The sequence below is a fragment of the Callospermophilus lateralis genome, chromosome 18 (assembly GCF_048772815.1).
Source record: "Callospermophilus lateralis isolate mCalLat2 chromosome 18, mCalLat2.hap1, whole genome shotgun sequence".
Taxonomy (NCBI): Eukaryota; Metazoa; Chordata; class Mammalia; order Rodentia; family Sciuridae; genus Callospermophilus; species Callospermophilus lateralis.
Genome location: NC_135322.1, coordinates 62,657,638 through 62,665,505, shown reverse-complemented (window position 1 = coordinate 62,665,505; position 7,868 = coordinate 62,657,638). Strand labels below are relative to the sequence as shown.

General features: G+C 48.0%; 1 protein-coding gene across 1 annotated transcript in view; it reads left to right on the top strand.

The window, feature by feature from the left end:
• The first annotated feature begins 3,020 nt into the window (after nt 1-3,020).
• The window catches only part of Mbtps1 (membrane bound transcription factor peptidase, site 1), a 53,966-nt gene continuing 49,118 nt past the window's right edge, over nt 3,021-7,868 (top strand). Inside the window, exon 1 of the mRNA XM_076838133.1 lies at nt 3,021-3,127. The gene's annotated coding sequence lies outside the window, so the exon portion shown is untranslated. The remainder of the gene's footprint in view (nt 3,128-7,868) is intronic.

The window sequence follows — 7,868 nt, the reverse complement described above, 5'->3', positions numbered from 1 at the left end:
CCCACCTGCCAGGGGGTCTCAGGGCTGGGATCATGTTTCAGAAATAGCACGTGGGAGCCAACTGGTGCAGATCCAGGGGCTGGGAAGCCAAAGGGCAGCAGCTGGAGGCTGAGCTCTGCCGCAGGACCAGTCATGGCGTGGGCAGCTCCTGGCCGGGGGGGGGGCTCAGGAGGTGCTTCCCAAGTCCTGCTGCCTAGTGTAGGCCACAGCAGCATCTGGAGACAGGGCCAGTTTGGCACAGTCCTGGAGGGAGTGCCCTTGTTTAGGGGTGGGATGGGGTTACTGCAGGTGTGGGGCCAGTTCAGACAGGGCGGTGAAGCTGCCTCACGGCCTGGTGTGTGGTGGGAATTCTTAAGGAGGCCATCATCAGGGAGTCTGGGTGGGATCCAGCCAGGCAGGACACGGTGCTGTCAGGCTCCGTCCTGCAGACACCACTGCTGCAGTAGAGGTAAGACCATGCTGCTGCTCACAGCTGACCCCAGGCCATACAGGCCCCAGGAGTCCACACACTCGCTGGCCAGAGGACAGGATGCAGGCGGGAGTTGCAGCTCTGCCTCGCCTGCCCTTGCTCTGCGGGTCTGGCGGCACCTCGTTTGTCTCCAGAACCGCGGGTTCCTTTTTTTCCTGAGATGCTCAGAGAAGGGAGGTTTCCATCCCTTTATTGAGGAGCTTAAGAGCAACTGAAAACCTCAGGGGAGTGGTGAGGCCTGTGACAGGAGGTGGAATCCAGGAGTAAAGCACTTGTCCTTGAACAGCTTGCTCATGGTCTGCCCCCAGGGATTCATAGGAAGCATGTTCAGGGTGTGAGGACATCATGGGGTTGTTGTGGGAGGTGGGCCCTTTAAGGCAAGGGGCCTCAGAAGCCACCACTTACAAGGGCTGTGTGTTGTACCCTGTACACTTCACAACAGTCTCAAAACTGCCCTTGCTGACTCAGCACCTCAGGAGCGAGGTAATTGAAGAGTCCCACACAGCCTGTCTCTGTTCCTGTTTGACCTTGCTTGCCAGCCCAAATCTGGTTTTCACTTCCATGTCGCCGTCTAGGAAGTTTGCCAAGCTTCAGGTTTTTGTGAGTAGCTCAGATTTGGTGCATGGTCTGGTACTAAGGACAACCTGCCACAAACTTGGGGGTGCATGGGTGCTTTCCTCCTCTAGGGCAGCTCTGGGGAGACCTCTGGTGGCACAGCTTCAGCACCATGAACATGAAATTGTCCTGGACGCCTACAACCTGCTGGTGGGCAAAGGTGCAAAGGAGGATGTCTCCATGGGCATCCTCTGGTGCCATCTGGGCAACACTTAGGCACACTCTTGCCCTTGATGTCTATGTTGAGATTTTGAAGCTCATGGTTAAAGCTGTCCTTGCCAAACAAAGGTCTGCACATTCTGCTGCTGGCTGTGCAGATCCACTAGGACCCTGTGGATCTTTTGTGCTGGTGGAGTAGAGCAGAATGGAGCAGTTGCCAGGGCCTGAGAGACGCAGCTTGGGAACACTGGCTTTCCTGGTTCACCTGATGCCTGCACCATTAACTCTTACTCTTAAAGATAACATTGAGTTTGAATAAAGATCTACCTTCCCCTGGAATTGAGAATGCTTTGTTTTTACATGAAGCAAGATTTTAAAAGTTATCTTAGACTCTGCAGTGGTGGAAAGCCACTGGTGGTAGACCAGATCCTTTAGGTCTCAGTTTTTCGTTATCTCTAAGTGACACTTCTCTGCCCTGTGCCCCAGCCCTCTTTACCTTACAGGCTTTCTCAGGAACTGGAGCATTGTCATCTTGCCCTGCTTTTGGGCTTCTCTGTCACATATGACAAGGATGTTTGCATCTCACTAGTGCCCTGTTCTGAACAGCTGGCCTGAATTCAATGGCATAGTGACTACAGGGCTGTTGAAAAGAACCCAGGTCAAGATGAATTTACCCCAAGTTAGAACAGAATGACATCATCAAGGTTAAGATCAAATGCATTACGTGGTTGCAGAAGGAAGTGTGTTGGAGATTTGCAAATGAAAAAAGAATCCAGAATTCTCAGAAACTTCATAAAATGGAATAAGCTGACTCTCGAAAGAACTTGAGTTCACCATTTATTAAATTATACATAAGCCAAGCACTTCCTGTGTGTTTTGCTCATCCTCATCTTTTAAGGTAGGTCTCAGTATCCTTGCTTTTTGGATGAGGAAGCTGAAGTACAAAGAAGTTAAACACCCTCAAATTTACAAAGCAGATGCCCGAGGTGGGATATAGTGTTTTGTGATTCTGTATGTATCCATTACATTATAAGTCAATGTGATTAAAGCATGCTAAAGGGAAGATGAACTGCTTGTCATATTGGTGCCATTCAGCATTCCTATGGTGCAGTGAAAGGTTCAAAAAAAAAGATGTGCTATAGTTTTTTCTCACCTTATAGCACATCCTGACCCATTAGCATTGTCACATGCTTCGGTCCCTCAGGCTCAACTTTTAGATGGAAAACCACCTGTCTTCCTATTGTCTAAATTACCCAGGTAATCTTTTCAGATCCTGGTTTCTTAAAGAAAAGGTAAGCGTCTGGCATTACAAAGGTCCTCCCGGTCTTTCAAGGCACAGGCAGCCTGGCACCAGGTGAGTGCTGGGCCGTCGTCAGGAAGCCCTCCCGGTCGACAAGCCCAGGCTGCTAAGGGTAGAGGAGGCTGCGTCCATGGCACTGAGGGGTTTGTACGTCTGCGTAGAAGTCGGGGGCATTTCCACCACCTCTCCACGTCTCAGCTTCTACACGCGTTGACGGCAGGAGCTGGGGAAGGAGAGAGCTTTTCCCCAGCTCGGCCGCTGCCGCTGTGGGGCCAGGGCTTCCTAGGCTGCTCCACGCCCTCCCGCTCCAGCGGGTCCCTGCGAGTTGGCTCCGCCCCCTGCCCGCAAATGTCGCGAGACTTCGGCCCACCCTCCGGCCCGGGCCCGCGGACCTGTGTCCGGAGCGCGCACGCAGGCCCCGGGCGCGCGGAGCACGCAGGGCACGCCCGCCGTCGGACGACGCTTCCAGCCGGTGGCCTCGCGAGAGTTGCGAGTAAACAGCCCCGAATGGAGAGCCGAGGAGCGTCCGCGGCGGAGGCGCCGTTACCCTGGGCCGCTCGGCCCCGAGCTTGAGGCGGCCGCAGGTACGACCCCGCACGCGCCCGGCCGCCCGGGCCGCCGTGTCTCCTACCCTCCGCGTCCGAGGCTCGAGACCCCGGGCTTCCCGCGTCCCGCCCGCCCGCACTGCGGCGAGGCGTGCCCGGGCCCAGCCGCCAGGCCCCGGCCACCCTGCTCCCCGGCCACTCTGCTCCCCGGCCAGGCCCCCGGTCACGCTGCTCCCCGCCGCCACAGTGCCCCCCGGCTCTGGCTGCCACTGCTCCAAGCTTTGCACTGCTCCCTAGCCCCGGCCGCCGCTGCTCCCGGCCACCAGCGCCCTGCGCTGGCCCGTCCTGCACGCGGTTGGTTAGCTTGCCAGTTCGCTATTTCTTTCTGTGAAATACACTTTAACGGAGCGCAGTGCCGCCGTGGCCCTGGACCTCCGGACAGCCGCCCAGTTAGTTCTAGAGGGCTTTCAGGGAGCTGCTGGCGTCAGACTTTACTTAATTGACTGCAGTTTCGTGCGGTGTCGCAGTCTGCGCGTTGCGCATCGCTACTGATCCTTCAAATGCAGTTTGAGAAGCCTGTGGCATGCTGGGCACCGGAGAGTGATTCGCCCTCAGAACCAAGTGCCTTTCACACCTGTAGGGCCCTGCAGCCTTGACTTGCTAGGCATGTTGTGCCGCCGGAGACTGCTGTGGATCGCTGGCATCATTTTTATTTTTGTGGGGGAGATGCAATGCGAGGCAAGCACTCCACCAGCTGAGCTATATCCCCAGGCTTGGCATCATTCTTATTAAGATGTTTACCCCTTGTTTTAGGCAGAGCCCTTGAGAATCTTCGCCTATTTGTCTATGCAAATTAGATCAATTATTTGTATTACTTTAGATTCTGAATGACACTTCCAGATGTTAGAGTGGAGTAAGACCTCCACTGAGAATTCTGAGAATTCTGGAGATTCGCCCTTTTGTGCATACTAGTAAGCATCTCTGACTTCTGGGTCTCAGTTTACATGCAATAGTTCTCCCCCCCCCCCATTTTTTTAAATTTGCAGAAATTTTTCTTAATATTTATTTTTTTAAATGTAAGAGCTTCGTTTTGATAAAAATACCATGCCACAAATTCACCTGTTTGAAGTGTACTATGTATACAGGTGTTTGGTAAACATGCAGAGATGTGCAGTCATCACACCAGTCCCCTTTTAGAACATTTCTGTCACCCCAAGAAGACCCCTGAAACCTCTTTGTAGTCAATACCCATTTCTGTTTCCAGTCCCAAGCAACCACTTATCTACTTAACTTTCCTAGATTTGCCTTCTCTGAGTATTTAGAAGGAGTCATGATATGTGGCTTTGTGTCTGGCTTCTGAGCTTATGTGTTTGCCCTTTGTCTTCGTGGTAGCATGAACTGGTGCTTCACTCCTTTTCTTGGCTGAATGGTAGTCCATTCTATGGACAGCCCACATTTTGTTTATTTAATCCTATGCACAACGCTTTTTGCAAATAAAATTTTATCTTCTGCCTCAGTGTTTGATGCACATGACAGCCGACCTGTTTATTGGGGGGTGCAAGCTGGTATTTGCCATTAGGCCTCTCCTGCATTTCAGTCACCCTTTGTGGTGAAGAGTTGGTGGATTCTGTGTGGAAGGTGAGTTCTAGTGCAGTGCTGGCTGGGCCACTGCTGCTGCTGGGCATGAACAGAGTGATTTCCCCCAAGAAGTGTTTGTCATTCTCTTCAAATTCATGTCTTTGATTTTATTTTCCATCCACTGGTGGTGGATAGTTCTTGGACTGCTGTCCAAGAAACTCCTCACCTCCCCAGCTATTGATGTTCTGGCCTTCCATTGGTGTTTGAGTAGGGGATGAAGGGTTGAAGAGGCGGGGTCTTTTTCAGCATTGCCTGAGGGAGATTAAGGAGGTAATAAAGACAAATCAATTTCTTTCCTGTGGCCTAATCCATTTTGACAAGTTGCAGAAATCCATTAACTATTAATCTTAACCATGTGTATTTGCTCAAGGAAAAGAATTTTAAGTAAAATGAGGAAGGAGGAAGTTTGGGAGTGACTCCTGTGTGGCTGGCTAATCTTAGATGACCAGAGGTTGAGAGCACACTGCAGGGATCTGCCAGCAGGCTTGCGCAGGAGTCAGGAGTCGGCTGACTGATGCTGTGGACCACGCTTCTCTGTTGATAAATGGAAGACTAACTGATAGAATGTGCCTGAAGAAATGGTTCAATAAGGTTTAAGAATGTACCTTTATTTTAAAATGATGTGTCCTGGCATTGCTTAATTGTTAGCCTGCTAAACAATGGTAATACAACCAAGTATGCAATTAGTTAGCGAAAGTGGTAGTTTTCCAGCCAACTTTTAATTACACTGGATAGTACCCTGTCATGGTCTAAACACAGTTCAGTCTTATGTGGAGTTATTTCAGTAAACTAGTTTGTTAAGGAGCAAGCCTAGCTTCATAATTAGATGATTATCATGTGATAGCAAACCATTTCCTCTCACCTGAATTTTTTAAAAATTATTTTCAAAGAAATCAATTCAGATGTATTCATTATACACAGAAGTATATCTTTGTGATATTTGCTAATTATGCAAATAATAAGTAGAAGAATCTCAGAGCTTCATGGAATTTTCGCTGTTGGTTAGACCAGTGGCTTTCCCAGTGGTAGAGTTCCTCTGTTTACCTCCCTTTACACACATTGCACTACGTCCTATACTTGGCACATAGGACTGGAACTCTCTTTTCCTCTTAGTATTTTACATCAGAGTCACCCTTCAGTTACATGTGTTATTAGAATGCAGCCACATGGAGAAGCCACTGGTGGAAGCTCTGTCTTAATAGAGAATGCCTTTTAGTGAAGATAGGCAGGTCTTCTACGTAAGAATTCATAAAAGTTAAATCTTATTGACATAGCGGATCCAGTGAAGCCTGAGAGGCCTGGAGAGTAGGTGGTAAGAAATGAAGAGCCTTTCTCCAGTGCACCAGCTAGATGGTCGCTCTTTTCAAAGAGTAGCTTTTCCTTAAGCTGGAAGGTAGCTGTAGATATATTTTTGAGAACAATCTAGCATTAGATTTGAAATTTTGTGCTGCCATTTTATCAGAGAATGTGATTTTTTTCTTTAAGATTTATTTGAAAAGGTCTATTAAAGTATTTAATGTTTCATCTAATAAAAGTAACATACTTCGTAAAAATATAAACAAAACAAAATAGCTATGCAATCAATCTTTCAGAAGGTTGAGCCGGGGCTGGGATTGTGGCTCAGTGGTAGAGTGCTCACCTAGCAAGGGCGGGACCTGGGTTGGATCCTCAGCACCACATAAAAATAAAGGCATTGTGTTGTGTCCATCTATACCTAAAAAATAAATACTAAAAAAAAAAGAAGGTTGAGCCACTGTTACATTTTGGCATGTACCTTTCAGTTTTTTTTTTTCCTCTGTTGCACATAGACACTTTTTTAAAACCAAAAATTTTGGATGGACTGTCTTGTTGAATATTTCATCAGCATTTTTTTTTCATATTCCCACTTTTGCTGTAACACACTACCACAGACAAGGCGTAACACGAGTACATCTCCTCTCCTACAGCTTAGGGGGTCAGAAGTGTCCACTGGGCTGAAGTGAAGGTATAGGCAGGGTGGCCTCCTGGAGCTCTGGAGAGAGTGTGTGTCCTTCCCTCCCCTAGGTTGTAGAGGCCACCTGCGTCCCTTGTCCTGCCCTCTTTTTCACATCACCTCCAGCATCATGTCCTGGCAGGATGCTTGTGATTACACCTGACCCACCCGGATTGCAGACTCCAGATGGAGTGGAGGCATACTCACAGTTAACACCCACAGGTCTGAGGGCGGGACCTGGACATCTTCGTTAGGGACCGTTATTCAGCCTAGCACAGGGACGTAGTTTGAGATTGCTGCGTGGCATTCCCTAGTGTGAGTGAATCATAGTTATTTTCCAGTTCCCTCTTATTTCACATTTAGATGGGCTCTAATTTTCCCCAGTTATAATCTTGCAGTACCTGTCTTGCTTGTAAATCAGTGTCCTTTCAGATTCATGCATGTTGGAATGAATTCTGAGGGGAAATTTTAGAAAATTAGGTTCCCTCTCTGAAGGATGTGGCATTTGGAGCCAGCCTGCCAAGCTCACGGACAGCTTTCCCATTCACAGGCCAGGGTGCCCAACCTCGGGTGTAGGTCTGATGGGCCTCAGTTTCTTTACCTGAAAGGGGGTGATAACAGGTTGTTGTGAGGATTAAATGAGTTAATAAATGCAAATTACTTACACAGAACCTGTCAATGCTCAGTAAATGTTACTCTTTTTTATTACTATATTTATTATATCAAAAGTTTTTTAAAAATCCCCCCCCTTCTGGGGGCTGAACTCAGTGGTGATCCACTCCTGAACTACATCACCAAACCTTTTTATTTTGAGATAGGGTCTTGCCAAGTTGCTGAGGCTTGCCTCAAACTTGCCATCCTTCTGTCTCAGTCCCCCGAATAACTGGGACTACAACTATATGCCATTGAGCCTGGTGTTTTATGAATATTTTGGGAGTTTTAATGCATATTGGCAAATTACCATTCTAAAAGTTTTTAAGAATTTTTTATATTCAGCAACATATGAGAATAGTAATTTTATTGGGTATTATGTATTCTTAAACATGTTTTGTATTATGTACTGATTGCTTTCAACTTTTTTCCTGTCAGAATGTTGATTTTTGTAACGTAAATCATGCAGACATTGAGGTTAATTTTAACAGAAATTTATTGTTAATCTTTTCAGGAAAT